The sequence below is a fragment of the Haemaphysalis longicornis genome, unplaced genomic scaffold (genome assembly GCF_048455015.1).
Source record: "Haemaphysalis longicornis isolate Haplotype H1 unplaced genomic scaffold, Haemaphysalis longicornis Haplotype H1 scaffold_103, whole genome shotgun sequence".
Taxonomy (NCBI): domain Eukaryota; kingdom Metazoa; phylum Arthropoda; class Arachnida; order Ixodida; family Ixodidae; genus Haemaphysalis; species Haemaphysalis longicornis.
The window spans coordinates 286,072-293,084 of NW_027526207.1; positions in this window are offsets into that span (position 1 = coordinate 286,072).

Sequence of the window (7,013 nt, forward strand, 5' to 3'; positions counted from 1 at the left end):
AGCGGATGTAAACACATGTGCTGGAAACACAAGGTAATCATTCCACCTTCTCACTTAACCGTGTCTGCTCAGATGTAGAAACAATTTGAACCACTTGCAGATATCGCTGTAATTGCATTTGTCAGATTGTTTCATTAAAAATAAGAGTAATTGTGGGGTTGAAATATTGTATAAGCATTGTCTGCATGCATGGTAGTTTGCCTTGAGTACAAACCTGTGTTTAAGCGAGTCTCTCTCTTTCTCTCTTTTTTTTTGTCTTTTCAGCCGAGTGCTGTGGGTGAGCCTGAGGACGACGTTCTTGGTGACAGTGGTGCTTCTGAAGCCGACGCAAGTCAGCATGCTAACAGTACCACCGCTGGCAGCGGGACGCACATGGAGTGCAATGAAGTGGAAGCGACTGACCATTTTTTGGAGGCCGAAAACCCCGATGCTGACTTTGTCGGCTGTACGACTGCGGGCAGCGAGACATGCGAAGAGTTTGATGAAGCTGACAGTGAAGCTGACAATCCCGACGATGACTTCTTGGAGTACGTCAGGATTAATTCTAAGATCAAACTTCCGCACCAAACCACCACCCGTCTGCAGGCCATGCTGCTAATTCTTACATTTGTTGTAGCAGCTAGCCTTAACTGGACACAGGTCGATTCCTTGCTCAAGCTGCTTAATACGCTGATGGGGAAGCAAGTTTTTCCACCGTCAAAATATGGCTTCAGGAAATTATGGGACCTCCAACGCTCGAAAACTGTGGAAGTTCACCCTTACTGCTCAACTTGCCACTTCTTGACTACAAGCTGTGGTAAAAATCAACGTTGCGACATTTGTGGAAAAACAAAAACCCTTGCTTGGCTTTTGAAACAAGGAAGCTTTTTTTTTAACGATGGATGTGAAGCACAAGCTGCTTTGCTTGCTAAACAGAACTAAGGAGCTAGTTGGCAAGAAATTAAAAGAGCTTGCTGCTTCACCTTGGGGTGGCTTTTATGCTGATGTAACAGATGGCTTGGTCTATAGAAAAGCTCGCACTGAACAGAAGATGAGGAGGAGTGATTTGACTGTCACAATCAATAGTGATGGGTCACCGGTGTTCAAGTCAAGCAAACACTCACTTTGGCCTATTCAAGTTTCCCTGAATAAACTTCCCCCACCACATTGCTGGAGAAACCTCATTGTTGGAGCAATCTGGTTCCAAAAAGAACATCCACCTCCTCATCTCTTCTTGAAAACCTTTGTTGACCGATTCCGGAAGATTGGCACACTTACGTGGTCTTTTCCTGAACAAACGGTGCGATCTGCAGTCAACGTTGTGTGCTGTTGTGTCGACTCACCGGCACGAGCTGCTCTATTGAATGCGAAGCAGTACAACGGATATTATGGGTGCTCTTGGTGCTACCAGCAAGGAAAGCCTGTTGAGAGTAAGGCTCTTTTGAAACCTTATAGCACTCATGCAATTTTTGTTTTTATTACGTTTTAAAGGCTCATAATTTGCCATTCATTTCAACAAACCAAGCATGGGGAGTAGTGTGGCCCCAGAACGAACAAAACATATTGTAGAAGTTGCAGCTACTGAAAAGGAGACAAAATACCTGCGAAGTGCATGAACCAACAGTTTACGTATGTAGGCTTGCCATGCTCACGTTGGTAAATTTTGCTTCCAAGACACAGCTTTCTGTTTTCCTTAATCTTGATATTTGTGCAATGCATTTATATTTTGATTAAAAATATTCAGGCCCCATGTTATTAGGTGCTTCTAAATTTTACCTTGGGTCTGCAGTGTTTCACACGATGTGGAATGATGAAATTGCGAAATGGCCGACTACTTTTTCAAAGTTTGTCAGCAATTTTTTTGGCCAGAGCTAAAAATCGTTCTTTTTTGTAGGCACGAATTACTGCATTTCAGCGTACGTCAGCGGGTTAATAACCAAAAAATTAAGCTGCTACTAAAAATCTGTGGAACACTTGCAGTACTACTTGCACAGATGGCATGTTTAAATTGTGTCTTTTCCTGACCAAATAATGTTGAAAGGTCTTTGATAAAATAAAAATTAGGCATTATTTCTAACGATTGTCTTTTTTTTTCTTTTCAGGAACAGTGAAGTATATTTTCGAAGGTTGTGAGATGTTGGAGCGGTCCCATGAAATGGTCGTCACTGCAATGAAGCTTGCTGTTCAACGAGGCTGTTTCGTGGATGGTGTCAAAGGCCCATCAGCAATTGTTGGACTACCCGCACTTGACCTGGTATGGGGCTTGCCCCCTGACTATTTACATTGTGTTCTTGAGGGAGTTGTGTCACAACTTATGGACCTTTGGCTGTCTTTAGAGGAATTAACCAATAAAAATAAGCGCAAAGTTGATGAAATTGACGACCGTCTGGTGAACATTCGCCCCCCAATATTTTGTACAAGGTTGCCTAGATCACTTTCGGAGAAAACATTCTGGAAAGCCACTGAGTGGAAATTTTGGCTTCTATATTATGGTATGCCTTGTCTTGAAGGTATTTTACCATCAAAATACGTTGAGCATTTCTCCCTTCTTTCACAAAGTGTATTTATGTTGTTGAAGAGTAAAATTGAAGAGTCTGAAGTTTTTCTTGCGGGTGAAATGCTCAAGAAGTTTGTTGAAGGTGTGCCTACTTTGTACAATGATGCTGCACTCACATTTAATGTGCACCAGTTGGTTCACCTTGCCAAGTCTGTGATGATGACTGGACCGATGTGGGTGACATCCACGTTTCCTTTTGAAGGGGGTAATGGTGATCTCTTAAAGCTGGTGTCAGCAGCTAAGGGAGTGCCTCAGCAGATAGCTGAACGCTGTGTTATGAGAGAGTCACTGCAATCGCTAAAACGACTGGTGCCCCTTTCACCATTTTTAAGAGGCCGGCAACGAGCGATTGCAGGGAAAAAAACTGGGCAAGAGCAGTCCGGTGTGCTGGGTGCACCCTTGCCACCATTTCCTTTAGAAGACCGTGTTGAGCAGCTTATAACTGCAGTGGTTGGTCCTGTCACAGCAGTTTGCGAGTTCTTGAGGGTCCGCATAAATGGAGTCGTCATGCACAGTGCCAAATATGAAAGGCCGGAGCGCACTTGTTCAGAGTATTTTGAGTCAACTGATGGGAAACTGTGTAGAGTTTTAGGAATTTTCAGAGTCAATGGTGAAGTGTTGCTTCTTTGCCAAGAGCTTATTTCAGAACGGAGCTTCACACCTTTTATTTTTCAAGTAGAACACCCACCTAGGAATGTAGGTCTTTGTGTGCTCTTGCAAGAAAACTTTCTCTCACCGTGTGTGTACATAGATGTAAAGAGCAAAGCATTTCTGGCCAGAATACCAAATCTTTATGAGCGGGATTAGCCGCGGTTGAGTAATCGCTGTGTAAACCTAAACTAGGTAAATTTTTAGCTCTAAAAATGCGAAAAACAGTTTCTTTTTTTCTTATATAGCAGTCATGGTCGGAATATTTGTTTGATGGTAAGGTTTAACGTGCCAACGCAACGCAGGCGATGCGGCGCGCTGTAGTGGAGGGCTCCGGATTAATTTCGACCAACTGGGGATTTTTAATGTGCGGTGAAATCTCGTTACACACGGGCGTTTTTGCTTTTCGCCTCCATCAGAAAAGCGTCCGCCGCGGCCGGGAATTGAACCCGCGACCTCGTGCTCAGCAGCACAACGCCTTAGCCACTGAGCCACCCCGGCAGGTCACTGTCAGAATGTCAGTTTGCCGCTCAACCATGAGAGGGCTAGCATGTTACTATTGCTCTTGTTACTGGCCACACCTGCATGCTGACTGGATTATCTTCACCCCCATTTTTCGTTCCTTGTTTAACTGCAATTTATGGTATTCTTTGGTGTTTTTTGCTGTGTCAATGCTTCGAAAGGAGTGCTGGAGTTCGGGAGTCCACCACAATATTAAAAAGAGAAGCAATAAGAGTGTGCCATAAACAACAGCCAAGCTCCCATTTGGTGTGTCTAAAGAAATGTTTGATACTCATGGAACTAGATGTTTTAAGTTGTCGTGCCACCATCAGAAGAAATAATTTTGCAGATAGCGCGCGATGTAACCTCAAGATAAACCATACAGTGCTGAACTTTGTTCATGAGGCTAGCATAAAGTCTGTACTGCTCACTAGCACATCCGCTGCGAAGCAAGCTTGCATGGCAAAAACAGTTAAAATAATTGAAAGGTTCTAGGTCTCTTGAAGGGCTGTTTTTGTAAAGCGTGGGCATTTTTCCTTTTTACAAAAGTTCTATTAGATCGGATGACTGACTTGAGCAGATGGGAGTGTTGTTGACAGACACGGTGCCGATATAAGATAACATTATGTGGGCTTTTATGCTGGATGCTTTGCAGTGAAGCTGTTTACATCTAGTGTTTCATGAATTTTCCATGTCTGTCAGTAAATCTGTGGTGGCACAAATTCTTGCACTGAAATTCTGTGCGAAAGTATGAGGTGATCCTTAGCACTTTGTAGTGTATGTGCATTTGTTTATCTGGTTTGTTTGTTTGTCTGTTTGTTGGTTTAGATGCTTGCGTGTTTTTATTTGGCTCTGCACTTAATTTAACCTCTTTTGTTGCCAAAAAGTGCATGGGACTTGCGAAGACTCTGCCTAAAGGTGCTGTGCCCCAATCTTCCACCAGTAACGGATAAGTGTATTCCCCGATACTAGGCCATCTACTGAGATTGAATAATCCTGAGGAACGGCAAGTTGGAGCGCAACTTCTGTCAAGAGTTGAAACCTTTATTCCTTCTCAGCCTCACTGGTGATTCACATTCACATGAATGGCTCACAATTTTGTCAGTTCCTTTCATGTCAGGTTGAGGAAGCAACTTATGCAGTGTAAACCTACCGTATTTATTCGAATCTAGGCCGGCCCCGATTCTAAGCCGACCCCCGAAAGTCCGGAGCCACGAAAAAAAAAAACTTACCTCGAATGTAGGCTGAACAAAAAGGCGAGGTAAGCGTTCACAAGAAGAAAACACATTTATTGAACATGAAAATGCGGTGCTGGAACTCAATCAGTTTCTCTTCAAAATCACCGGGCAACTTCTGGGCGATTGAGGTTCGATGACGGAGGCTAAAGCCGAAGTGCTTCATGAATTTCTTAAGCCAGCCCCGACTGGCTTTGAAGTGTGCCCGCGATAAGCCTCGTTCTCTTGAAAGCTCCCTTGCTTTTGCCTGGAGCACTTATGTCGTTACTGGAAGGGCAGCTGCTCGCGTCCGAACGAAGTCAGCCAATGCCATCTCCATTTCGTGGTGACGGCCTTCTCGTGGTCCGGTGAAGGCCATCCTTGTTGCGGTGCACGCAGTTATCCTATCCCGTTGCGTCCTCCAATGGCGGTCATTTTTTTTTCATCCATGCCGAAGTCCCGCCCGGCTTGAACGTTCGACGACAACTCCGCGGCTAAAACAACTTTTCTTGTAAAAGCGGCAATATTATGGCCCCGCTTGTTTGGTGCCATTGCGCTGTCAAAAACAACGTTACTAGAGTAACGCTGGTCAAAACCAAATGCCACACCGCACGCAGGCCACTATCCGCACAGTTCAAAATGGCGGCATCGCTATGGCCCCTTAAGTTGCTACTGGCTCGTCTAGTAATGGCTACAGTACTTTTCTGGGTGGCGCTAGCTGCGCGCCACTTCCCTCAATTTCACTTGGAAATTGGCGCGTGTTTCAAAATCCTCGAATCCAAGCCCACCCTGGAGTTTGATATATGAGTATTTCAAAAAACTGTCGGTTTAGATTCGAATAAATACGGTATATACAATATGTCGTTATTGGATTAAGAGCCTTACGTGGAAGTTGCTTGAATGGAAGTGGTTGTGAAGTGAGATATAGCCATTTTTTATGTTTCAGTTGAAGTCGCTTGTTCTAAACTAACATTGAGGCATGAGAACTACTGTAGTAAAGGGTCACAAATTAGTTAACACCACATGTGGCATTTTAAGATCTTCTATTATTGATGGGGATCTTTGTATTGCATCTCCTTCAAAAGTACAAAACCTGTGTGACTAGTGATGGTGAGGTCATTCTGTTATCAATTTTCACTGATCATCCAAATTTTATGAGTTGTGTATCTTACTGTGTTTAGCATATTCATTCTGATTGCACATATTGCTGCTACATTATGCATTAAGTCTGATACAATACTTGCACTCTGATGGTTTCTTTGTTCCTGCCTTTGTCTCGTTTGGGTATACGTACTTAAAACCAGGTTCTTTCCTTAACACCTCAGTGTACAGTGTATTTAGTTCAATCTAAGCTTAGTAGTGTTCCCGAAAGTGCACGTTATGATCTATCATATGTATATAAATGTATCTTTGTGCACGCATCTGCCTTATGATGTGAATAAGCATGTTTATGATATGGTTCTAAATAAATGCTTAGATTCAAATGTAATGCTGGTGTTTCTGTAGGTTTTATTGAATTGAAAGCCACACAACTGTCGATGCACCTTCACTAAATAGAATACCAAAAATGAGAAAGCTTAAAATTTGTCTTGAAAGTGGGTATAAATATCCATTCGAAGAAATGCAAAGTATACACTGTTCTGCATGGCTAAGAGGCTATAAATCCCGAGATTACCTCGTCAAGGCAAACAATGCTGACCTGATTGGTGCAAGTTCAGACCACATAACCATGCCTGATGTTCCCACCAGAACACACTAAGCTGGCCCGACGTGCACAATGAACCCACCAGACTGGCCTGATGTACACACCAAAACACACCGTGCTTTCCTGATGTGCCCGCCCGAACCCACTAGACCGGTCTGGTGTGACCACCACAACCCACCAGACCGCCCTGACGTGCACTAAGAACCCACCAAACCGGCCTGATGTGTACGCCAGGCCATCCTGGTGTACACATCAGAACCCGTGAGAACATCCTGACGTGCACCAAGAACCCACCAGACCGGCCTGATATGTACGCCACGCAATCCTGGCGTACACATCAGAACCCATTAGACCGGTCTGGCGTGTACGCCAGGACACACCAAAGAAACCTGATGTTTACACCAGGATA